The 27,141-nt window shown below is 42.9% G+C and overlaps 1 long non-coding RNA gene across 1 annotated transcript; it reads left to right on the forward strand.

Moving 5' to 3' along the window:
- The first annotated feature begins 368 nt into the window (after positions 1–368).
- LOC309522162 lies at positions 369–17,112 on the forward strand. The gene is made up of 2 exons (XR_014214932.1): positions 369–473; positions 16,672–17,112. It is a non-coding gene; the product is annotated as an uncharacterized lncRNA (long non-coding RNA).
- The last annotated feature ends 10,029 nt before the right edge of the window (positions 17,113–27,141 follow it).

Genomic DNA, 27,141 nt, shown 5'->3' on the forward strand with positions numbered 1-27,141 from the left:
TGGGGAAAATTTATAACTTACCTTAAAAGACCATTCTAAACAGTTAAAATTGTGAGTAGGGTAGATTAAGACTGAATTTTGGACACAATGGAGATGTAAAAGATTTGGATCATCATAAAAGATGCAGGAGGAAATGATTAATAATAGGACCCACAAAGGAGAGGATGGAAATCCAGGAGATTCCTTGGAATCTTGTTTTTTTTTTTGCAATTTATGTTTGATATATCTCTGTAAAAATTTAATCTGAAAAACCAAATAGATAAATTTAAAAAAGAAAAAGAAAAACTTAGACACTATTATGACATGCATAACTTATTTTATACTACATATTATTTTTAAAAAAAATTATTTTCTTACCTTTATTTTCCATCATAAAACCCAGGGGAGTGTATTTGTGTTTCCCAGGTGATCACCCAGCTGGGCAGTGGCCACACCCAGACCCACTGAGCTTCAGCAAAGTAGATGCAAGGCTGGTTTTGCTCCGTTATCATGCAAACAACTGGATCAATTGTATCCGTTTTATTGCTAAACATTGAATGAGTATGCGGCATGCAGCAAATCAGCAGGATCGCTCCTACCATGGAACCTTCCCTTCCGGGGTAGGGAGAATCCCAAAGCTGTGCAAATGGGCAAGTCAACTTTAGATTATTAGCCTTAGCCTCAACAAACACTTCATAGCCAATCTATTATCTCCACTGAGTCTCCCTCTACTCACCCCCCACTTGTTTTAGCAGTATTTAAAGTTAATGAGCTTTTTCAATTTAAGCATCAGATAGTTAGCCTTTGGATAACATTTAGAGGAGCCTGGGTGTATCTAATTATGTTGGGTGAATTCTTAAGAGGTTCGGCGTCTATTTCATTCAAGAGGCACATTTTAAGTCGCAGGCACGTACTGGACGCCATTCCAGAATGAATGCAAATCACCCTTGTGAAAACAACATTGCCGGTAGGTCTGAGAGTTCAAGGAATGACTGCACTAACAAACACCTTTGAGAGTATGTCTAACTCCAGCTATTCAAGCTGGCAGGAAAGCTGATGTTGCCATTAAGTCTAAACGGAGGGAAGGAAAAGCTGACAGGACAAACTTAAAGGACACCACCTAAGCAGGGCAAAACATGCCTGAATAGAATATTGAAAAAAGTCTCACTTGCTTTAGTTATGAAGCAAGGCACAGATACTGAAACCAATTAGAGGATTAAAACGGAAAGACGTGTTGGTGTGTTGTTGTTTTTACAAGAGTGCTGGATGAAGAATCAAAAGATCGGCTTTCAAACTCTTGGCTTTGCCACAAACTACTTGAGTGAGTCAAACTAGTGTCACTGTTTTCTCTGTGTGTCTCATATCCCCTTTGCAAAAGATGATATTTCGCTTTTCCACAGTGATGGTGTTAGCAGAGTTGCATTAATTCTTGGGCTATAAAGCAGGTTGACAAATAAACCCATAGTTCAAATCCAAACATTTTGGACCAGTATAAAAGGAAAACTTGGAATGTGTGTCATATAGGGACCAGTATAATGAGAAGCCTTTCAGATGATCCTTCAATTAATTGCGATCGCATTATTAAGTACCAACTTCCATAGAGAAGGCACTAAAACATTTCTATCAGAATCATAGCCCTCGACTGCTATACCTTTGCTGAAGTGCTCCCTTTCTCTTCCAAAGCAGTCATTTCCGCTTAGAAAGTCATTACAAAATATGCTGCAACACTTCCTCTTATCAGTTAGCCTCTTCTCATATCCTGAATTTTCAGAAAACTAGCCACTGGAGCAGTCTTTCTCAACCTGTGGGTCCCCAGATGTTGTTGAACTACAACTCCCATCACCCCTAGCTAGCAAGGCCAGAGCTCAGGGATGATGGGAGTTGTAGTCCAACAACATCTGGGGACCCACAGGTTGAGAACCACTGTGACTATTGTGTGTTTGCTGGTGTGCTGCAGTGGCTGCGAATATGGTCTTTTCCAGATGTTGTGGACCGCAACTCCCATCATTCCTGACTACTAGCAATGCTGGCTTCACATCTGGAGGTCACCACATTGGCTAGTCCTGTAATAGGAACTTTACATTACATTTAATCAAGAAAGAAGGTGGTGGTAAAAATAGTTTTTGTTTGCTTGTGTTGTTGTTTACAACATGGTCAGTTCTTAACTCTCCCAAGCTCCCATTGGGGAATGCTTATACAAATAAATAAGAAATAAATAGTTTAATAAGGTGCTGGATAGACAAGCTGAATGCATAGAAAACAAAACATTTGAGAGATGTATAGAAGACTCTGAGACCTTTGTGAATATTCGTAAAAGGTATATCCTATTATGGGACCAGCTTGGAGGGTTAAATGGAAAATGTCTGTGATCTTTTACAATGACTAGCATTCGGCATTTGGGAAGTTTCTGCTCTGATTTCTGAGTTCAGAGGTTGGAAGATGCTCAGCACATTCTCAGTCATAGAACAATTTTGCAAACCATATCATAGTACAACATCATAACACAACAGCACAACCTTCGCAACAATTAACAGTCCACTTAATCACACTGCCACAAATTTCCAGTTTTCACAGGAAGCATATGATACCCAGAACAAAATGTTCCCGTTTCCATTCAAGAACATGACTTTCCTTGGAAAAGGAGGCAAATTATTATGCCGTAGACCAAACAACAAGCATGTTTTTCTTAGGAAGTAATACACTATTTTCTCAGGAACATAAAATAATTCCTGAGTCAGAGTGGGAGTTTTCCTCCTGTGAAATGTGTCTTGGATATGAAATGAAGCATTTTGTAAATAAATAAATAAATAAATAAATAAATAAATAAATAAATAAATAAAATCTTATGGAAGCCACAAAAATGTTGAGCAAATGTTTTCCACGCATCTCCAACCAGCATGTAGACCGAATTCCCCCTTTCACTTTAATGTTGCCCTACCGACCCCCATTTATATAACCCACACGTCTGCATGTTTTCATGGCGTGAGTAGCTGGAAATTTTATTTCCCCATCATTCCCCTAGTTTGCACAAGGCATGTTTTAGATAGCAACGAATGGAAGTGATTGTTCCTGTGACTGAACATTAGCATAAAGTAATTCATTTATGCACTGTATTTGTACTGAGTTTATTAATATACATCGTTGCAATGGGATGCAGTGAGGCAGATCAACAGTTTAAGGTTGGTAAGATGTATCCAGACCACCAAGTCTGTCTTCCCAGGCCAAAGGCTTTTACAGAAACCAAGTCACATAGCTGTACAACGAGATAATGGGGAGAGGTTTTTTTTCTGTGGGGAGCATCTTGGCGAGTTGAATTTGGCCCATGGACCTTTCATTGTCAACACTTGATGCAGAAGGAGCACAAGATATTTAAAGGGGATAAGGGAAGTTTCAACTAATAAAAACATTACTGATACTATTTGAGCAGCAACAGACTTCCATTCATAAATGAAGACTGACTTTCTCTTTTTTAAAAAAGTGGGATTTGATTGCTTTTAGTGAGTTTCTTGGCTTCTGCAGAGCAGGAAGCAGAAATAAACAAGCTAAACTGTAAAGAGCCATTGGGAGGTGTGGGGTTTTTTTTGTTTTTGACTTTAAAAAAAACTTGGAAAGGTGCTTTAAGAACTTACCTTTGTCATTGTTTTTTGGGCTTCTATCCCAATGACTTCAGCTTGAAAGAATTAAAATTAGTTCCTTATACAGGCTCTGCAGGTGAGGGTGGGTTTTTTTGTGTGTGTATGTGTGTATATGTGTTTTTTTAAAAGAAAGATTTAATTTGCTGTTTGATTCGCCCCGGGATTTTCAGGTGTTGCACCAGGGAGTAAAGAACAGAAAGTACCTTCGTTCTTGGTTGTCAGCCATTGGATGGTGGCCATCGCATTATTAAACCAGCAAAGCATGCTGGGTCTCAACCACAGAATTTAATTTTCCCTACTGCAGGGACTAATCAACTACCACAGGGCTCTAAGTCCTGAGGAGACTGTTTTTATCTGTGTGCTTAAAAAGAATAAGGGAAAAAAAAACACGTTCAAAGACTAGAGTGAAGTTCATTTCATAGTTTTGTCTATCCTCAGGGTTACAGTGACAGAAATTTAATTCGATGAAAAACAGATAAGGTTGGAATTTATGCTTATGCTATGATATAAATTAAAGGAAGATGAAGGTTCCAGGTAGTTAACAGCCCTTCTGAAAGCAGCGTAGGGTTGACCCCATACTCTCCTCAGTAAAGCAACAAAAGGTGAGGTATGCCTAATGCAATTACCCGCCTCACCTATGCTGCTGCTACTATCTGTAAAACTGGGCAAGGTTTTCTCTAAACAACATTTCTATAAAACCACCCTCTCTGATAAAAGGCAAAATTAGCTACAGTACTACCCTCTGGGTTATTGAACCCTTATTCTTCTTTGGTGATCACTCGTAGCCCAGTAAGATTGTCTTCCATAAACATGGTTTTAACAATGAGTCCGTAAGTGACTGTGGAGGCCAATTCTGGATCCACACGTCCTTCCACAGTGGGGACATAGATTTCCAGGCGGGAGTTGATCACAATAAGGGTTTGCCAAGCATGCCTTCCTCTTAGCACATTTTGCCCTTGCGTTCTGAGTTTGAGTGTCTTCAAAGTCCATGACACCTTTGATAAAAGCTGTTCTCCAATTGGAGTGCTCACATGGCAGTGTTTCCCAATTACTGGTGCTTATACTACATTTTTAAATATTTGCCTTGAGACAGTCTTTAAACCTCTTTTGTTGACCCACCAGCGTTACGCTTTCCATTTTTAAGTTGGGACTAGAGTAGCTGCTTTGGAAGATGATAACCAGGCATCCACACAACACGACTAGTCCAACGAAGTTGATGTTGAAGAATCATTGCTTCAACACTGGTGATCTTTGCTTCTTCCAGTACACTGGTATTAGTTTGCCTGTCTTCCCAAATGATGTGTAATAATTTTAGGAGACACCATTGATGGCATCTTTTAAGGAGTTGGCGATGGCGTTTATATAAGTGGTCCATGTTTCACAAGCATCCAGTAAAGTTGGTAGTACAATAGCTTTGTAAAGAAGCATTTTGGAATCCAACTCTCCACAAAGTGTACATTGTTCACACATCGTCATGTTTCTAAACAGTGAAATGACTATTCGGAAAGGGGAGAAACTAAAGGGGTTCGTTCCTTTGGGGACAACAATGGGGGTGGAATGAAGGCATGGATCACAGCCCCCTTGTGCTAAAATTATGGTTTTAATGAGGTTTTTAACTTGGGTGAGTGTTGGGGGCTTTGGGGGGCGGGGTTGTTTCACATTGTTCTTAAGTGTTATACGTTAATTTGTATTTTTGGTTTTATAAGGCTGATTAATATTCTACAGCCTTTTAAATGGGCTGGTGGGAGCAAGAGGGCTAGTTGTTTTGTTGTTTCTGTTTTTAACTATTTACTTGTGGTCTTGCCTTTTATTTTTTATCCCCTGAACTGCCCTGAGATCTTGTGATGAAAGGTGGTAAATAAGTCTAGTAAATAAAATAATAAAAAAGCAAATTATAGTTTAGGTTTAAGTGAAGAATATAAGCCATCTAATGATCCTGGCTCCAAACTGGTCATTGCCAAATATTCTCCTTCAACAAACCTTCTGTTTTTTGTGTTCTCCATCTTAGAGGCTCAAGTACAAAACCAAACCAAGCATATTTATTTGCAGAAAGGAATGGATTTGGGAGAGATGGGAGGGAGAGGGAGGAAGGGGGCAAAACAGAAAGGATACCATCGCTCAACACTACTGCAGTATTAATCTACATTGTTTTTAATCATAGGAGCTGTTTCTTGGAGTTCTCCCAAGAAAGACTGAGCAGGGAGGGAGGCAGCCACAATGAAATAATGATACCTTAAAATGTACCAGTTCTGGTGATAAAGGCTGCACTACGGACATGTTAAATTTATCAAAAAAAAAGGTGGTTGCAGCCGTGGTTCACATGACTTTTTTAAAAAAAGAAAATCCTTTCAAAATGAATGTTGCACAGGCTTTATAGGAAACATCAGCTTGAAAAGAGAATTTGGAAATGGAAGAAAGCATCTAGCAAAGAAAACAATTATAAATATTCCTAATTGCCTGGAAATAATTTGTCATACAGAACTGCACCAAGACAGATTTATTTTTTGAAGAAAGACTTCAGAACCCCTGACGATGAAATGGCTGTTAAGAAACAGACCGATATGTATTTCCCTTGAAAGTTGAACTAAAGGATATGATTTTCATTTTTATCTTTGCCCCCCTTCCTTCCTCCCTCCCTCCCTCCCTCCCTGCTTCTTCCATTTTCTATTCTTCTGCTGGGGGAGGAGGATGTGGAACAGGGAGGGAAATATAAAATATTCTGGAAGATTCAGTCATTGCTCCTCGGTATATTTTATGATTTCGGGAACCCATTCCAAGCTGTGCTGCAATTACATTTAAAACTGGAGAATAATGGCCCATTGACATGTATATGGTTTGAGAAATACGAGGCCTCATTTTCTCAGCTGGAATTTCCCTGCAATCTGCATTTGCATTGCATTAGGGGTGCTCCCCCCCTTTTTAACAAGAGCATTGCATGCGTTCAGACGTTTTTGACACTCTCTGGGTCAGAGGGAACATTTGAAAGCAATAGGCCCTTACGTCTCCTGAGAATTTCTTGCAGGCAGGCACAAAGCATTAATGGAAAATGAGGAAAACATTGAGAGGGTTTCTTTGCATTATCAAGCCATGCTTTATGACATACCTGCCTGCTCCCGACATTAATCTACAGGAGATAGATTGTCACGGTCATGCTCCCCTGCTCTATTCCTGCTGCATATACATTACCACAATTGAAATCTGCGCTCCTCTTTCCACAATGTCATGTGCAGTTTGACGTGACTGCACTAGGAATGGCAGGGGAACATGAATGAGCACTTTTTTTTCCACGGTGCATACAATCTCCCTTGCGTTTACCAAGCAGCTGCGGGCTTCTTCTCTGTGGCTTTACAAGGGAGACATTATTCTTGGCTGCTTAGCTGAAGCCCTAAACTAGCTTGTCAAGGTTCAAAATTGCACGGCGTTGGCCAGGTATGTAAGCAACTCAGCACCTTTCCTGTTCCCAGCAGTGGCTTAAGACATAATGGGAAAGGAATGCAGAAGTATTTCACCTGTCGGGATGGCTAAATAAAGAGCTCTTTGTCATCTTCCAAGAATAGGTCAGTTGTAAATGGCAGTGGGCTGCAAGAATGTGAATGCTTGAGATGAATAGTAGGGCCTATAAAACTGCTGCAGGCCAGGGTCACAAATCAAGGGTGCAGTCTTAATATAATATAATAATAATTTATTATTTATACCCCGCCCATCTGGCTGGGTTTCCCCAGCCACTCTGGGCAGCTCCCAACCGAATGTTAAAAACACAATAAAGCATTAAACATTAAAAACTTCCCTAAACAGGACTGCCTTCAGATGTCTTCTAAAAGTCAGATAGTTGGTAGGGTGGTATATAAATTCAATAATTTCCTTGACATCTGATGGGAGGGTGTTCCACAGGGCGGGCACCACTACTGTGAAGGCCCTCTGCCTGGTTCCCTGTAACTTTATTTCTTGGAGTGAGGGAACTGACAGAAGGCCCTTGTCACTGGACCTCAGTGTGCGGGTTGAACAATGGGGGTGGAGACACTCCTTCAGGTATACTGGGCTGAGGCTGTTTAGGGCTTAAAAGGTCAGCACCAAAACTTTAAATTGTGCTTGGAAACCTACTGGAAGCCAATGCAGATCTCTCAGGACCGGTGTTATATGGTCTCGGCGACCGCTCCGAGTCACCTTCAAATGCAGTCCCACATAGAGCACATTTCAGTAGTCCAAGCAGAAGAGAACTAGAAAATGCACCACTCTGGTGAGACAATCTGTGGGCAGGTAGGGTCTCAGCCTGCATACCAGATGGAGCTGGTAGACAGTTACCCTGGACACAGACTTGACCTGCACATCGATGGACAGCTGTGAGTCTAAAATGACTCCCAGGCTGTGCACCTGGTCCTTCAGGGGCACAGTTGCCCCATTCAGGACCAGGGAGTCCTCCACACCTGCCTGCCCCCTGTCTCCCAAGAACAGTACTTCTGTCTTGATAAGAAAACATGAAACATAATAAAACATGAAACATTAAAAAACTTCCCCATACATGGTAGCCTTCAGATATCTGATAAAGGTTGCATAGTTACTTATCTCCTTGACTTGTGTGTGTGTGGGGGGGGGGTCGCATAACTCCATACACTCCGGCATTTCTCTGATGAAAATACGGGTGTCCTAAGGAAAAGCGGGGATTCCAGGATCAAATCAGAAACTGGGAGGGCTTCTGTAAAACTGGGACTGTCCTTAGGAAACAGGGATATTTGGACGGCCTGCGCTTTTCATCCTCTATTTTCTACTTCTGTGGTAGACATGTGTCCTATTTTGCAGAAGACAGTTCCCTGTTTGAGGAAGCCCTCTGTTTGAAGGCTGTCCAGTCCATGTTCAGGTTAAAGTCATAAGAAAAGGAACATCAGGGTCCTTGAACTGGCCCATCAACAACAGACTGAACAAACACAGGTCACTTTCCCCACAGTCTTCCCTTTTTGTTGTTGTTGTTTAGTCGTGTCCAACTCTTCATGACCCCATGGACCAGAGCACCCCAGGCACTCCTGTCTTCCACTGCCTCCTGCAGTTTGATCAAACTCATGCTGGTAGCTTCGAGAACACTATCCAACCATCTCGTCCTCTGTTGTCCCCTTCTCCTTGTGCCCTCCTTCTTTCCCAACATCAGGGTCTTTTTCAGAGAGTCTTCTCTTCTCATGAGGTGGCCAAAGTATTGGAGTCTCAGCTTCAGGATCTGTTCTTCCAGTGAGCACTCAGGGCTGATTTCCTTCAGAATGGATAGGATTGATCTTCTTGCAGTCCATAGGACTCTCAAGAGTCTCCTCCAGCACCAGAATTCAAAAGCATCAATGTAGTTAAATCTCAATTATAGTAGTTATTTCAAAATTAACATATACAATTTTGGGGCAAGCCAGTACCCCCTCTTTTCAGTATACATTTCTCTCTTTTTGATCCTTTGCTTACTCTTTTTTGATTATGTATAAGTAGTCACCCTACATAGCCCTGAGTTTCTGTTGTACGCAAGAATTTACAGCCACTTTTCAAAAAAGAAGAAGTCATGTACTAACTTCCACAATTCTGTTTTCCACAAAATATCAGATAGAACTTTCCGCTTCTCATCTTGCTGTCATATTTACAGTTCATCATGTTTTGTCTCCTTTTACCAAAAATGCAAAAAGTGTTTGGTTCATTCTTTGGCCACAAAGATATTCCTGCCAAAGTCCTAGCTTTGTGGTAGTGATTTTTTCTTAATTTCTTTTATGTTGTATACTTTTCTCACATATTATATTCCTATTTTTTTTGCAGCAAATAGCAGTTTTCAATGCATTCCACACCTCCTGTCTCCTTATAGAGCTTATCTGTTTTATTTTTATTTAAACAATGCATGTACCACTTCACTACAGAAGTCTCTAAGCTGTTTACAAAGTCTATACACAGTCAGTAGAATAAATGCTGTGTGGCTGTTGTTGGACTGTACCACTTCAGAATTCAGGCAGGAGAGGATCACGTATTTATCATAAATATCCTCCCTGCACACAGAAGACAGGGAAGAGCCCTTCTTAGACTGGCCTTCTCCCTTATTTTACCCCATCTATTTTACTATTTCATTTAAACAAAATGTATGCACCTTCAGTTCCTCTCCACAATGCATCTTAAACAGGAAAGCTTGACTGTGTCTATCTAGCTCCACAAATAATGACCAAATACCAAGCAACGATTAGATAGTTCAGAGGTGATTGGGCATAGGTGTATTAACTGCTAGAATTGCCATTCATCTGAAATGGCAGTGTTTATGTACAGCACAGCTACCAGTTGGTAAATGAATAATAAAGGAAACCCTGTGCTTAACATCAATTCGTTATTGATGCTAAATATTGAGCATAGTATGCAAGGCATTGCAAATTGAGAAGAAAGGATTAAATGAGAGGGTATATAATGGGAAACATACAAGTTCATATGAATGCAGTTTGTCAAGACCCACCCTACAGCATCTTACTTGGCTGTCAGATCTGCACATGGTTAGAACATTAGGCACACAAAATGAAGCATCACATAGAATGGATAATTGTACCTAAGGTATTTGCACTATGAGGCGTTTCTTCTGAGTAGAACAACACAGACCAACAATTGAGTTTCCACAGGTCTATATTCTCAGTGTCCCTTCAGACAGTATATCTATGTAGAAAAAATATATGCAGATCATAATGTGAGAGAGGTACCAATTTTCCTTCAATGAGTATCCATCAACACATTCCATTATAATATACCCGATTCTCTTGCATGTAACCTTCTTAATCATTCTCATGGATATGATATTGTCTAGTGTCACAGTATTGTCAGAGTAACATCAGCACAGCATTACTCCTGAATATATAGTGTTAAAGGTGTAAGGCATTGATGTAAATTACCACCATAGAAGCAAGGAATCAAGAGGGTATAGAAAGGTGAATATTTTCAGGGCCTTCTGAATTCTAGAAGGGTCTGCCACTGGCCCCATTCCTGGGGTCCCTGAAAGTGTGCCTGGGTCTGTAAGCCGCCCCCCATTTAAATTACACAGAATATCCTTGGCTTTGCACTACTCCAGGGAATTGTGGTAAATTTAAATGGCAGGTGGGTCCTAGCCGTGATAGGTAAATAGCATGTCAGTCTATCATACATACCTGGAGCCAGCTCTGCCTTCAAGAATCACAATTTTACTTAGTGGGCAGTAAAACATTTACACCCAATTCTTAGCATTCCACAGTTACACTGCAAAAAAGAAAAGAAAAAAGAAAAGAGGAATCTTTAACTTGCTCTGATGAGTCAGCACTCGGAGGAGTAATATAATAAAAGCCTAAATATAGTTGACAAGGAAGATAATCTTTGCACCGTTCAGGTGCTTGTCAAGTCATTAAGTGGTCTCTTTTGTACATCACATGAATATTCAGTGAATTAATATCCATTTTTGAAGATCCTCAGCATATTCTCCTCCTTAAGGTTGTATGTCTTAACCATGATATAATCTGTATTTTTACCGAAACAGTGACTGCAGTAATTTTCTGAATTGTTAGTCTTAAACAAGACCTGTCAGAAATTAAACAAGACCTGAATTTGTCAGGATTGCTCTAGCTAGAATTACTTTAGTGTGCAAAACGCCTGCCTTGTAAAATAATAATATTTTTTTTAAAAAAAATACAGCATTTTCAAGTCAAATGTGCAACGGGGGGAAATACAAATGTACCTGTCAAGTTAACATAACCAGAGCATAGTACTTCCCACCTTTCAAATTATTTGTTCCTCTTCTGTTTTCCTCTTCACATTCACGTGGATATGCACACAGAAATGGATGGCAAGTACAAGTTATTCCTATGGATATGCCTGTGGTTTCTTTCCAAGGCTGCCATAAGTCCAGGTTTTCCAGGACATATCTGGGATTTGTCCGTCGGAAATAATGTCCGGGCAAAATTTCTGAAAATCACGAAGATGTCCATATGGCAACTCATATTGGAAGTGTTGAACCTAATGCAGAGAAGCCAATGGGTGGCAGAATTCCCATGGAAAAGAGAGGAGGAAGGGCAATGGAAAGTGAGTGCACAAACCTGTAGCCCACTCCAAATCAATTAACCATAATTAAGAAATGGGCAGCAGAATTTAATTCAATCTATTTTGTGCATGTGGCACTTCACAAAATATTGGATTGCCTTGTTGGCTGGAAGTAGATTGCTTTTGGGGTTGAAGCAAGTTTCATTTGAAAAAAGCAATATAAGTTCAAGACCAATTTACAGATGTAGTATTAGCAACAATACTCCTCATTTCATTCAACAATGAATCACACCAATGGGGGGGGGAGATCATTGTGAAATGTCATCTTAAAGTGCTCTTTATGGCAACAAACACACAATAGTTTTCACCCACAATCCGGAATTAGCCTTTATCTTCTCTTCCAATTACTAATGCCACTCCTGATTAAGTTTCCCCATTTTAATTGGGTACATTTCTAGCCTATGTTAGGGAGATTTAATTACATGACCTCTATTAATATATACATTTATCCCAGTAGGATTCTTATTGTGTGTGGTCTATGTATAATTAGTATTATTGATTGTCTCATAGAGGCAGTTTTCCAAGGAAGGTTAAATTCATCAGTGCAACTCAATGGTGTCATGCAGAACTGGGAAATATATGGCAGGGTAGCGACCTTGAAGAAATGCCTGAAAGCTTAATTCTAATCACTGGTATTAAAATGGAAACACAAATCTGCTACGATGTACAAACTTTTCTTGTATCTGCAAAAATAATTCGCCCACATAAATTTATCTTTTCATTGGTTGAAATTACAGTGGTACCTCGGGTTACATACACTTCAGGTTACATACACTTCAGGTTGCAGACTCCGCTAACCCAGAAATAGTGCTTCAGGTTAAGAACTTTGCTTCAGGATGAGAACAGAAATCATGCTCTGGCGGCGTGGCGGAAGCAGGAGGGCCCATTAGCTAAAGTGGTGCTTCAGGTTAAGAATGGACCTCTGGAACGAATTAAGTACTTAACCTGAGGTACCACTGTAATATATTTTTATTATGTATATGTATTTGTGCACTAACCAGAGATTTAACCCCCAGCCCCGTGCAATATTCCCAATGCCTCTTGTTTCTGAGGATAATTTTCAGGAAGACTGAAGATTTGGAGGCTACAGGAAAAGAACCTGTATCCTTGAGTCACTCTCAACATTACAAAATGCGGGGAAAGAATTATGGTACAAGGGTTTTGTGCTTCCTGTTCTCATCCCATGCTTCCATTTCATCCTCAAAATAGAATTTTGGTGTCTATGCTTAAACTGGGCCAATTCATCCCCTGTGAAAGTGGAGGCTTTCGGTGACATTTGAAGAGTGGCAAATTCTAAGAATCGTCAGGGAGAGAGTAGTTGTACCCTTAAATATAAAGCGGATCAGGGTCTTTTCTATTTAAAACAAATGGGCATAAACAGACTCTGCCTCTCACCCCAGTCAATTTGGGGCCACACCAAAGGACAGAAAAAAAGCACATTCAGTTCTTCCCTTTATTCCTTTTCTGACCAGGGGATATGTGAACCACAAGCAGAAGAAAACCTGAGGGATTTGGTTCCTTTTCAGCAACACCAAAAAGCAGGCCATTACAGTGGAACTTCGTTTCTTGAACCCAATCTGCTCCAGAAGACTGTTCAGCTTCTGAAACATTCAAAAACCAAGGCACAAAGGGCTGTCAGCAAGTTCAATGGAGAAAAGTGAAAAATGTGCCTCAGAAGCTGTTCAATTTCCGAGGCGCGTTCAAAAACGGAAGCAATTACTTCCAGGTTTTCAGTGTTCGAACACCGAAACGTTTGGCTTTCGAGACGCTCGGAAACCGAGGTTCCACTGTTTTAGGATATGCTGCCTCATTAGATACAAGTTAAGCTGAGTTCAAATAAACTTTAGGCCTTTGCCCACAGTCAGCTGCAAGGAAGTAGAAACATAGTGAATGGGAATAAGCTCCAAAAGGAATACATAACAAAGCCAACTCTTATTCTGTTGCTTTCAAAGCAGTATTTCCCATTCTGAAACTCCCAGTTGGGGATAGCAATAAACCAGGCATTTTCAATCATCTTCAGGTTAGATATTTGCCCACAAGTTGTGAGCCTCAGAGGGACTTTCTTGTTGTTGTTTGGGTCTTATTAAAATAAAACGTGAATGAAATTGGTTTGGCCAGCCTTTTTGTGGCTAGGGAAGAGCCAAAAACAATTTTGTACTGGACAGCTCTTGGAAACTCCCTTTCAGTGCAAAGACAGCATGGAGATCCATTTCTCTCTTGCTATGAGAAATATTGACAGTGTCCAAGAAAATTGAATTAAGTCACCAGTGTTGAAATCCCTTGCTTGTTTTTAACAATTTTTTTTTTTTATCTTATCACCACATGTAAATACAACAACTCCAAAATAAAATTTAAGACTGGCTGGATTTCAGCCCCTCATGTCCATCAGCTTTTCAGCCAGGAAGGAAAGTGCTTTGATGTTGTTCAGAGTGTGCAACTGCAGCATCTTCCTCTGCAAGAAAGTCAAGGTGGAAGGGAAAACGTCTCAGCAGACTTGCATTCCCTGCAAATGAGACAAAAAGTATTTTGCAATGGCTTGTGTTCAATCTTTGGGATGCAATTGCATTTTGAAGTTTGAGGCACTCAAAAGGTGGAGTTAAGTTCTGCACAGCGTGTTCTCTCTAACAGAGAGCACGTGTTGCGGTTGGGGGAACAAGCCACCCTGAAGTGACTAGGCAGATTTGGCAAGGAACCCAAGCCTTAAGGGTTAAAATTGGGTTGCTGGGGATTTTTGATTGTTGCCAATTTTGGAGGAGGGGTCAGAGGCTTTAAATATAGGGGCCAGACGTTGGGGCTTTCTCTTGGCCATTTTGCACCGGATCACCCACCCTCCCTCCCTTTTATTAGGGTGATTTTTCTTGCTCGCTTGACCTTGCTATGCCTGTCATGGGGTCGTCCGCCTTGGAGCGGGGGCCTGGTAGGAATTTTACCATTTGGCTGATTGGCTGGTGCCATTTGGTTTTTGCCTACTGCGTAGCAAATCGTCACAACTTGTAAGGTTGGCGGTTAGGCATTGGTTAAATTGGTGCTTGGAGGGGTAAGTGCCTATCCCTCCAAATGATGCGGAAAGGGAATTCTGTTAAAGGAATCCAGGGGCTTGCCATTCTTTTCGTCCTTGTCCGTGGCGTCGGACTTGGGCCGTGCAAGCCCCACAGGAACATGAGGGTGAGAAGTAAGGGTCTGATTCCCAGCTTCATTTTTCACCCAATACTTGTTTCCCACGCTGGCTTCCGTTGGTGTCTGGAAGGCCAGCTCTGTCCCTGAGGGCAAGGACAGATAGTCATAACCCATGCCTAAGCAACCACTCACATTTTTTGTATTTGAATAAAGTTGTGGCCAAAAATTATGCCAAAAACCTTAAACAAAAATTGATGTGTGAAGTGTGAATTTTTTGGTGGGTGGCATTGTGGGACTCAACACGCAAATTGCACAGTCAAGAAAGATAAAATGTATTTGAGAGTTCTTTAAACACACACACGTTTTGGTTGTATCAAGCATTAGTCCTACTTCAATTAATCCCACTGGGTGAAATTCAGCTAGCTAGTCCTGCTAGTGAAAATCCACACAAGGACGTCCCCTTAGTGCAATGAGTCTCCCCCCCCCACTTCTCCTTTTGTTGCTCCATGCCCCCCCCCAATTAGCTGGCAGGTTGAGACAACCCCTTGAATAGTGAATGGGAGGGAGGAGGGGGGATTGTTCCATCTTACAAGATGAAAAGCTTGTGCTGGCATGATGGAACAGTCACCATAGTGCAACGTTCAATTCCTCCCACTGAAAATAATGGACATGAGTGACTTAGATTCATTAAGGTATCTGAAGAAGTGTGCATGCACACGAAAGTTCATACCAATAATAAACGTATTTCTCTAAGGTGCTACTGGAAGGATTTTTTAAATGTTGTTCCGACTACGGCAGACCAACACGACTACCTACCTGTAATTAGATTCATTAATTTCAGTGGGTCTATCCTGACTATAACTTTGTTGGACTGGGATAACCTGACCACTGCGATCCATGCACTGCTAACCTCTAGGCTTGGATCACGCCAATGTCCTCTATGTGGGGCTGCCCTTAGGGTTCATCTGGAAGCTGCAGCTCATGCAAAATGCGGCGGCTCGAATACCAACAAGTTACCCGTCAGTTGAAAAAAAATTGCACTGGCTGCCAATTAGCTACCAGGCTAAGTTCAAGGTGCTGGTTGGGGGTGAACAAAGCTCTATTCACCTCAGGACCAGGATACCTGACAGATTGTCTCTTCATTGTGCTCTGCTGATGGGGGCCTCCAGCAGATACCTTCTTATCAGAAGGTCCATTCTGCACAATGTAGCAACTGGGTGTTCAGTGTTGTGGCGCCTTTGGAATTTAATTCCTTTGAATATTAGGCGGGCACTATTCTGCCGCCTTCTGGGCTCCTTCTGAAGACCTTTCTCTTCAAGCAAGCCTCTTAAGCTGAGATCTTTCCCAGTCGGTATCTGTGACTGGAATTACTTGTTGTTAGTCACCCTGAGCTCCTTTGGGAAGGTTCAAATTTTATGTAACAACAACAGCAGCTTCTCTCAGCATATCTGACCATTGCAAAGATGGCTGGGGCTAGTGGGAACTGGAATGTGTAAGAGTAAATCTCTTTTATGACCTGGGCTAGAACATGGAGTGAAGGGGGTGCAGCCGGACAAAATTGAACAACATCTGAAGGACACCATGTTAGGTATAGACATCCATATGGAGATCTGATCTCTAGACTGTATATGGACCAAATTCCCCTGAAACAAACTAGCATATTTTTTTCACCATCCCTCAGAATTGGATCAAACTGTGTTAAAAATAATAATCTAGTTGTTGGAACCCTCTGCAGATGTGGTAAAGGTCTTGGTACTGGTTCAAAATTTCTGACATATTTTCATCTGTATTGAATCTGTGGTTGCCTTGCTAATTAGTCTGGGTTGGATACAGTGAATACCGTATCTCACCAATTCCTTCCCCTATTTTCTCATTTACTAGGAAGTGAGGAAGCAAAGCATTTCAAGACTATTAATCATTGGAGTGAAAGAAGTTTGAAACAGAGAAGAAACAGTTTCTGGAAGACGTAGACAAGACTGAATATCTGAAATGGTTGATATCAGCAGTGGGGTGTCTAACAATGAAAAGACTAAGAAGAAGAAGATAATCATATATTCCCAGTACTACAGGCCAGAAGCTCTCAGAGGGCCTAAGCAAATGTAGAATGTGTGATCTATGTGTGATATTGTGAAGGATCTGCTACAACTATTGATTACTTACTAATTTCTGTTCTGCTTTAATCAGTTTGGAAAGTTAACAATATGGATAGGGGCGCTGAGTTTCAAGAATCAGTGTGAAGAAGCTGGGAAGGGATTTGCATTGTGCTCAGGTGTATTTTCATTGCTGTCAGGAGGAACCCAGCAGTAAATCACACAGAACAGGTGAAGTTAACTCTTTATTGGACCAGGATCTGTACAGGGTATGAGCACAGCAACTCTTCTTTGGTAGGTCTTGTCTCTATGAGGCAGTTGCAAGACTCAAGGTCCTTGCCTTCCCACAACTGCCTAAGAGTGGATCTAGACACAGGAAAACCCCCGCTATAAATAAGTCAGAAATTAGATTGTTATAACAAAAGAGAAAAAATATCTCTATGAAAAACTGCATTTTAAAATTTCCTGCTCTCTGGCACCATCTGTTGTTGCATGTTTATAGCGCATTCAAATCTTTACAACTGAAGCTGAGTCCTAAGTCTCCTCCTCTCCCAGGTTCCCCCTCCCCAAGCAATCTGAGACTGTGCCTGCATGTCTGCCTTTGCTTTTAATCAATTTGACTTTGAGGGCAGGATGTTTGGATCTCAGGAAGCAGCCTGGTTCAGGCCAGTGATGTAGGCATGCCTCAGAAATAAGCGTTACTGTGTATATGCTATAAGAGCTAACGTAATGTGGTTGAAGCTATAGCCTTAGACTCAAACTGCCAAACTGAGGACAATAATAATAATAATAATAATAATAATAAATTTTATTTATATCCCGCCCTCCCCAGCCGAAGCCGGGCTCAGGGCGGCTAACAACAATAAAAATAGTTCAACATTCTAAAACATTCATTATAAAATTAATTAAATCAAATTAAAATCAAATTAATGGCAACCATCAAGCAAATTTTTGTGCAGATTGCCAGAGGAGGGGGTCAGGCTGCGCCCTGACAAAAGGCCTGGTGGAACAGCTCTGTCTTGCAGGCCCTGCGGAAGGATGCCAGGTCCTGCAGGGCTCTAGTCTCTTGTGACAGAGCGTTCCACCAGATTGGAGCCGCGGCCGAGAAGGCCCTGGCTCTAGTTGAGGCCAGCCTAACCTCTCTGAGGCCTGGGATCTTTAGGGTGTTTTTATTTGCAGACCGTAAATTTCTCTGTGGGACATACCAGGAGAGGCGGTCCCGTAGGTACGAGGGTCCTAGGCCGTATAGGGCTTTAAAGGTTAAAACCAGCACCTTAAACCTGATCCTGTACTCCACCGGGAGCCAGTGCAGCTGGTACAGCACCGGATGGATATGATCTCGCAGCGAAGACCCCGTAAGGAGTCTCGCCGCGGCATTCTGCACCCGCTGGAGTTTCTGGGTCAGTCTCAAGGGCAGCCCCACGTAGAGCGAGTTACAATAATCCAGTCTGGAGGTGACCGTCGCATGGATCACAGTGGCTAGGTCAGGGCGAGAGAGATAAGGAGCCAACTGCTTAGCCTGGCGGAGATGAAAAAATGCCGCCTTTGTTATAGCTGTAATCTGCGCCTCCATAGAGAGGGAGGTATCGAAGATTACACCCAAGCTCTTCACGGATGATGCTGGCACTAATTGCACCCCCGCAAGAGACGGGAGTTGCCCCCTCAATCCCATATCGCTCCGTCCCAGCCAGAGGACCTCTGTCTTCGAAGGATTTAACTTCAACCGGCTCCCACGTAACCATCCAGCCACAGCTTCCAGACATCTGGTCAGTGTATCTGGGGCCGAGTCAGGATGGCCATCCATCAACAGATAGAGTTGGGTGTCATCGGCATACTGATGGCAACCCAGCCCAAAACTCCGGACAAGCTGGGCGAGGGGGCGCATAAAGATGTTAAAAAGCATCGGGGAGAGAATCGCACCCTGAGGCACTCCACACACCAAGGAGTGGCGCGATGACAATTCCCCCCCAAGCGCCACCCTCTGTCCCCGAACGGAGAGAAACGAGTGCAGCCATTGAAGGACTGTGCCCTGGATCCCCACGTCGGCAAGGTGGCGGTCCAGGAGTTCGTGATCGACCATGTCAAAGGCTGCTGACAGGTCTAGAAGAATCAGCAGCCCCGACCCGCCTCGATCCAGCTGCCTGCGGAGATCATCTGTTAGGGTGACTAGAGCCGTCTCGGTCCCATGACCAGCGCGGAAGCCGGACTGGAATGGGTCGAGAGCAGATGTTTCATCCAGAAACCTACCAAGCTGTTCAGCAACCGCTCTCTCAATCACCTTACCCAGGAATGGAAGATTCGAAACCGGGCGGTAATTGGATAGATCTAAAGGATCTAATGATGTTTTCTTTAAGAGCGGACGCACCACCGCCTCCTTCAGTTCCCCTGGGAATATCCCGGTGCCAAGGGACAAATTGATGATTTCCCCCAGGGGGCCCCGCACCTCGTCTGGACACGCTCTAATCAGCCAGGACGGGCACGGGTCAAGAGGACAAGTGGTGGGCTTTCCAGCTTGGAGGAGTCTGTCCACATCAGCTGGGGATATCCGGTCAAAGTGGTCCAATACTGGACCCGAGGACAGTCGAGGGGCCTCCAGTTCCTTCATTGTATCCAAATTGGCAGGGAGGTCATGGCGGAGCAACAGGACCTTCTCCGCAAAAGAGCTCGCAAATGCCTCGCAGCTGTGTGCCGAATTGTTATTTAAATTTGGCTGTCCTTCGAGGGACGTTAAAGACCTAATTATACTAAATAATTGCGCCGGGCGAGAGCTAGCGGAGGCAATGGAGGCCGAGAAGTAGGACTTCTTAGCGGCCTTCACTGCCATCTCGTAGGTTTTCATAAAAACCCTATAAGATGTTCTTGAAGCTCCGTCACGGGCACCCCGCCATACTCGCTCTAGCCGTCTGAGGTCCCGCTTCATTTTCCGAAGCTCCTCGGTAAACCAGGGAGCCCGGTTTCTGCGGGGTCGCAGAGGGCGCCTAGGTGCGATCTCATCGATGGCTGCCAGGAGCTGGATATTCCAGCCCTCAACAAGCTCAGTCAATGAGTCGCCAGGGGGAGCAAGGTCCCGCAAGGCCTGACGGAATCTATCAGGGTCCATCAGCCTCCGCGGGCGAGCCCAAATTGGCTCGCCACCTAAGCAGGGTGGGGGTGGAAAATCAATCCTGGCTTTCAGTGCATAGTGATCAGACCATGGCACCTTCATCGAGGGAGACATGATCACATCTATACCGGCGCCAAAGATCAAATCCAGCGTGTGGCCTGCTTGATGTGTGGGGCCCGAAACAAACTGGGAGAGCCCTAGTGTCGTTTGGAAGACACCAGGTCCAGAGCCTGTGAGGAGGGAGTGGCATCAGCATGGATGTTAAAGTCCCCCAGTACCAATAGGTTGGGGAACTCCAAGGCCCAGCCGGCCACCGCCTCCAGCAGGCCTGACAGGGTGGCTGCTGGTGCGCTAGGTGGCCGGTACACCAGCCAGACAGCCAAGCTCTCCTCGGAGCCCCACACTAGGCCAACACATTCAATGCCGGGGATCGATGGCGATGGTAGAGCCCTGAAAGAACAGTCTTCTCGGATTAATAATGCCACCCCTCCCCCCCGGCCCACAGTCCGCGACTGGTGGAGGACGGAGAAACCCGGGGGCGCCATCTCTCGTAAGGTAACAGTTTCCCCTTCGCGCACCCAGGTCTCCGTCACACAAGCCAGGTCAACCCCCTGCGAGGTGAAGAAGTCTCGCAGGGTGGCGGTTTTTTTGCCTATAGACCTGGAATTGCACAACACCAGTGACGGAGGTGAGTAATCCTTGCTCACCCTACCTTCGTCCCTCGGGATGGGGCGCAGATTGGAAGGGGTACGAGCATATCCATATCTCGATCCCCTTCGCCTATAACATCTGCCCCCACCGCCATACCTCCCTCGCCCCTCCACGGTCGCAATCCCAAGCCTCAAACCAACCTCCATTTACAGAATAGAAACGAGTCAAATCAAAAACAATTGTACCAACACAACAAATCCCCACCCCACTCAATAGCCAACCCCAAACCAAAATAAAACAGAACAAAATAGAAATACATCAATAAAAACCACCGTTCATGGTGGTACAACAAAGTAAAAAGTAAAACCCCCTATAAAACATTTTAAAATATATAAAAACATTTTAAACATTTGCCACGGCAACACCAGTGTCCTTAAAACAGTAGCGGTGGCGAGTGTGGGCCCCGCCCCCTAGGCCTGAGAGGAGTGTGCCTACAGGAGGGAGCGGCCTTCCTCAGCCCCCACGGTGAAGCCGCAGCAGTGGTGTCCCGGTGCCTCATGAGGCCTCTTAAGACAGGAGAGTCCTCCTGGGCAGCAGAGCGCAGCAGTCCCTGTGAGTCCTTGGGAGAGAAATTCAGATCAGTTCACCTTTTAATGCACTCCCTCCTCTCCACAATTCCATACCCTTCAATATTTCTCTGATGAAAATAAGGACATCCTCATCCATTATGATAATAATAATTTTACTATTTATACCCAACCCATCTGACTGAGTTGTTCCCAACCACTCTGGGCGGCTTCCAACATATAAAAAAATTATAATAAAACTATACATGGCTGCCTTCAGATGTCTTCTAAAGGTTTCTAGTTACTTATCTCTTGGACTCGAGGGTCCATAACCTTCAACATTTTGCCAATGAAGGTAGGGACATCCTAACATACCGGCCCATATTTCTCTGATGAAAATAGGGACAGCCTAAGGAAAAACAGGACATTCTGGGATCATATAGAAAACTGGGAAAATCTGGGACTGTTCCTAGAAAATAGTGAAAACTGGAGACTTTGCAATTCACACATCTCAAAATCCTTCTCAGATATGTGAACCATCCTTCAAAATGCACACTTCTCAAAATTTTGCAGTGCGATTTTCCAGCCAAATAATGTTTACAGAAATGTGTGTATTGGGGAATGGGTGCACAAAAATGCATATATTCATGAAAACAACATACAAAATGCATTGTTGTTGTTTAGTCGTATAGTCGTGTCCGACTCATTGTGACCCCATGGACCAGAGCACGCCAGACACTCCTGTCTTCCACTGCCTCCCGCAGTTTGGTCAAACTCATGTTCGTAGCTTTGAGAACACTGTCCAGCCATCTCGTCCTCTGCCGTCCCCTTCTTCTTGTGCCCTCCATCTTTCCCAACATCAGGGTCTTTTGCAGGGAGTCTTCTCTTCTCATGAGGTGGCCAAAGTATTGGAGTCTCAGCTTCAGGATCTGGCCTTCCAGTGAGCACTCAGGGCTGATTTCCTTTAGAATGGATAGGTTTGATCTTCTTGCAGTCCATGGGACTCTCAAGAGTCTCCTCCAGCACCATAATTCAAAAGCATCAATTCTTCGGCGATCAGCTTTCTTTATGGTCCAAAATGCATTACAGTAGTGAAAAAAGCATACAGAAATGCATTAGGATATGGGGAAACGATTGCAAAAATGTATTATATTTGGGGAAAACTGCTATATTAGGGGATATTCACATTAAAAATTTCATGGGGGCTTTTTTTTAAAAAAAGATGCTGAAATGTGGAGAACGGAACTTAAGCTTGGAAACAGAGAAACATAACACTGACCACTTTTTAACAGTAAAAAAAATCCCCAACTCCTTTCTGCATTTTGGGAGCAGTTGGCACAGTACAATGTGGAAACTGAACAAGGGCCTGCCACATATTGTCACGTACTTCTTTTAAATGTACAGTCTTAAATTTGAATGCTGGTGTGCTTTGAGAACATCTAAACGAGAGGACTCTTTGTGAATCCACATTTCCTTGAAGCTCTTATTTATGTTCCAGCAAAGAGTTATGTAACCTTACTGATTTCGGCTGCCACTTTCATTAATGCACTAATCTGAAAGGCCATTATTTATTTCCTTTTGGCTTCTTCCCAGTTGAAACTATGACTCTAGTTCTATATATCTTCGCTAACAGGAAATTCTGGCTTTAGAATTTACACATCCTGTTTGCATTCCTTTACTTTGTCCATATCTCTTCTGTTTGCTTATAGAATATACCTTGTTTCTCTCCGCTGCCTCCCCCCCCCCTCCAATCATTCTGTAAAATGTGATGAACAAACACCAGGTGTTGATGGAATTCCATGGACTGTGGAAGGACAAAAGTAAATTCTTAATGATGTAAAAGTAACACAAAGCATTTTTGCAGGAAACATGACGTGCAACGCTAGCAAGGCCCATTGTACAAAATGTACAGAATTAAAGCCACATTTTCCTTTGGTTAGGAGCCAAGAAGAAATGTTCAGTACTGTAAAAACTTTAATATTGCCTTCCATTGTCTCAATAAATATGAAGTCAGACCCTGTTAGAGAAGGAGAGTTGTTCTCTTTCGTCTAATATTTCTGAATAACTCATAGTTGGAGGCTTATCCGGACTATAAAAAGCAAGAAAAGAGTTCAGAAGATTTATATATACTGATATCTACTTTCACATTTTTTCCCCAGAAAAGAGTAAGATGGGCTAAATCTCATGGAAGTAGCTATTTCTGGACACAAACAGGAAATATTAAATACCGTATTTTTCGCCCTATAGGATGCACTTTTCCCCTCCAAAAATGAAGGGGAAATGTGGGTGCGAATGCAGGCTTTCGCTGAAGCCTGGAGAGCTAGAGGGGTCAGTGCGCACCGACCCCTCTCGCTCTCCAGGCTTCAGGAAGCTATCCGCAAGCCTTGCAATAGCTTCCTAAATGAAATCTTTAGTCTCAAAGTCTCTGAAAATCTTTAAATGAAGCGAGGTACCAAACTTTATACGATGAAATATAAAATATAATATAAATATAATCACTTTATACAGTGATTCTGGATATTGACTACTGTTTCGTAGAATTCTTCGTCAGCGCGGTGGGAAGATATAGAATTGCTTCATAAACCCATCTTATTTTGAATGAATGTATGTAAATGAAAATATCAAATGCTGTGGAACAGTGCTCATGTAGTAATGTAGTCATTATTATAAGATGGGTTTATGAAGCAATTCTATATCTTCCCACCATGCTGACAAAGAATTCTACAAAACAGTAGTCAATATCCGGAATCACTGTTCAGTGTTGGACATCATATTTGCTGAATACACAAAGCTTCACAGCTTGTCTTTCATTGGATAAAGTTTGGTACCTCGCTTCATTTAAAGATTTTCAGAGACTTTGAGACTAAAGATTTCATTTTGAACTTGTTATGGTTTGAAGGAATTCTATAAAGATTGTCTATTATGTATGTATATGGTCATCGTGTTGCCTAGACATTGTTGACACTTCTTTCAGTGGCCTGCCCTGTTCTTGCAGACCCTCGAAGTAAGCAATCATAGCATGTTACAACTAAAGGTCATATACTGTCAAGTCTGGGAGTTCCCCTCTCCCTTCCAGCCTCCCCTTCCAGTGGCTCACCAATAAGAATTAATGAGCATCGGGCAAATTTATAGTCCTTTTATTACAGCATTCTGTTACAAGCACAAAAAGGCAACCCTCTGCAAGGATATCAGTTGCCTACACTGACTCCTCCCCAATTCCACAGCAAGAAGCATGCCAACGGAAAGTTATTTCCCCCTTCCCACCTATCCTTTGTTCTCTGACATGCTTAGACCTCCGAGTTCGGGGGAAGGGAGGGGATCCCCCCCCACTCTTGATTGATGTATCGCCCAGCTGCTCCCTCCCTTCTGGTTGCTTAGCTACTATCTCATAGCTGGATAGTTCCTCTCTCAATTGTACAACTTCTGTGTCTGCCTGTCTCTCTGCTTCTGGAAACACTGGAAGCAGGGGGGTGCAAATAATCTGTTAGGAACCGATCTTCCTGCGATTGCATTCCCCAATCTTCCGATCCAGCCCATCCCCTGACATATATGATCCCTTCAACCCACCCAAGGCAAAGCAGTATTATCTCCTGTAACCTGCACCATTGATCAGAGTCAGGGCAGATACTGCATTGCACATGAATGACAAGGATGCAAGACTCCATGAAGTGAAATCCCCCTCCAACTACAGAGTCCCAAGTCATGGAGCAATGCTGTCCGATGCTATTTCCAGAGCCCATTGCATGACGCTGACATAGCTCTGCATGGTGACAAAAAGAAGCATGATTCCTTAGAAATCTTCAAAAGGTGTGGGTTGTTCAAATGATGAAATACCTATGCTGCAGTGTGTTTGGAAGATATTGGTTGTATACCAAACAGCTCAGGGTAGAACCTCAATACACACATATAAGGGAGAAAGTCCAGTTGAACACAATCAGGACATTAGTGTGGAATAACGCACATTGAAGGAAAGATCAAACAGAGGCTTCCTTTGCCCAGACACCAACCTTTTAGCAAGAGACCCTTTAAAACAAAAAAGAACTAGGGGGGGGGAATTAAAAGGTTCTCCATAAGGAACATGATATATTTACAGTAGGATGTGAATGTTTGAGGCCATAAGGTTGTAATAGGGCCAAGTGGGGGAGACCACTTCTCCCTCGTCACTGCTATAATATTTCAAACGGTGGATTATAATTTTTGGATGATGTTCAAAATGTACAAAATTCAAAGACTGATGACATAAGTCCTCTTCATCTACAGTTTCACTTAATAGGCCCTGGCTGCATTACCCCCCCCCCCTCTCTCTCTCTTTTATAACTATATTATTTGCCTTCTTATTACTGTGCTTGGTAGTCAGTTCATTTGTAGAAAACCTATCCCATTAGCAGTTTCATGACTTTATTACCAAGCTATTGTACTTTGCTGAGGTTTTAAATTTTATATATGAAAAAATATATTGGAACACTCATTGTTTGAAGCTTTTAATCAACCTCATTCATGTGCACGGGGGGGACGACACCCTTGCAAAGTGCTCAGTGTTCCGAATGCTTCCTTGAGTGCCGTGAAATAAAAGACTAGCATTTAAAGGCACATGGTCGCATTTGCATACATTGTGCAGGTTAACCCTTTTGCATGGTGGTTCGTAGACTCCATCACTCAGCCAAAAACCCTTGCCCATGAAAGAATATTAAAAGAAAGATATTAGAAATCCCACTCCTGTTATTACAAGTGATTCAAGAGCTACTCCTGCTTGTAATTAGCTAAGAGCAGCTTGGGTTCAGGATAGCGTTAAGGACAACCTGAAGCCTTATATCCCAGATCAATCACTAAGAGCATCTAGAGACGGTCTGTTACCTGTCCCCCCATATTACAGAAGCCCAGCCACTGAATAGCTCAGTTGATAAGAGAATGGTGTTGATGATGCCAAGGTTGCAGGTTCAATCCCCACATGCATTGCGAGCGCTCCAGTTGGAGAACAGTCTTTACCAAAGGTGTCATGGGCTATGAAGACGCTCAAACTCGGGATGAAAGGGAGAAGAGTGCAAAGAGGAAGGCACACTTGGCAAACCCTCATCATGATCAACTCCCACCCGGAAACCTATGTCCCCACTGTGGAAGGACGTGTGGATCCAGAATTGGCCTCCACGGTCACCTACGGATTCACTGTTAAAACTGTGTTTATGGAAGACAATCTTACTCAGCTACAAGTGATCGCCAAAGAAGAAGAAGCAGCATTGCAGGGGATTGGACTAGATGATCCTCAGGGTCCCTTCAGTTCTACAATTCATGACTCGATGATTCTATAACTAGCCTCAACCAGAAGCCAGACCTTTAGAGTTGCCAGTGCTATCTTGCAGAGCACTCTTCCCACAGAGATTTGGCAGGCATGATTGCTTGTGACTTTGTGTCAACTCTTGAAGACATTTTGTATGCCAACAGGCCTCTGCAGCTGTTTGATACTTCTATGAGTGGCCAGTCATTTTAATAATTGTTTTATATGATTTTTTTATTTATACCCCACCCTCCCCGGCCAAGATCGGGCACAGGGCCGCTAACATCAAATATCAAATACATTAAAACACAATCAAACAATTGACTAAAATACAGCTTAAAAATTAGAATCAGGATAAAATTAAATGACTGCCCACAAATTAAAACCATAGGGGTCGGGAACCTCAAGTATTCACGAGGGCCAGCTATCCATGTTGGTCCCACATGAGCCAATAAAAGAGCCAAAGAGGTAACTTACAGGGTCCCATAGAGGGGGGTCAAACAGGGCCCAGACTGAAGGCGAGATGGAACAGCCAGTGTGGTGTAGTGGTTAAGAGTGGTATTCTCGTAATTTGGTGAACCGGGTTCGCTTCCCCGCTCCTCCACATGCAGCTGCTGGGTGTCCTTGGACTAGTCACACTTCTCTTAAGTCTCTCAGCCTCACTCACCTCACA

The sequence above is a fragment of the Podarcis vaucheri genome, assembly GCF_965113315.1.
Source record: "Podarcis vaucheri genome assembly, chromosome: 17".
Lineage (NCBI taxonomy): Eukaryota > Metazoa > Chordata > Lepidosauria > Squamata > Lacertidae > Podarcis > Podarcis vaucheri.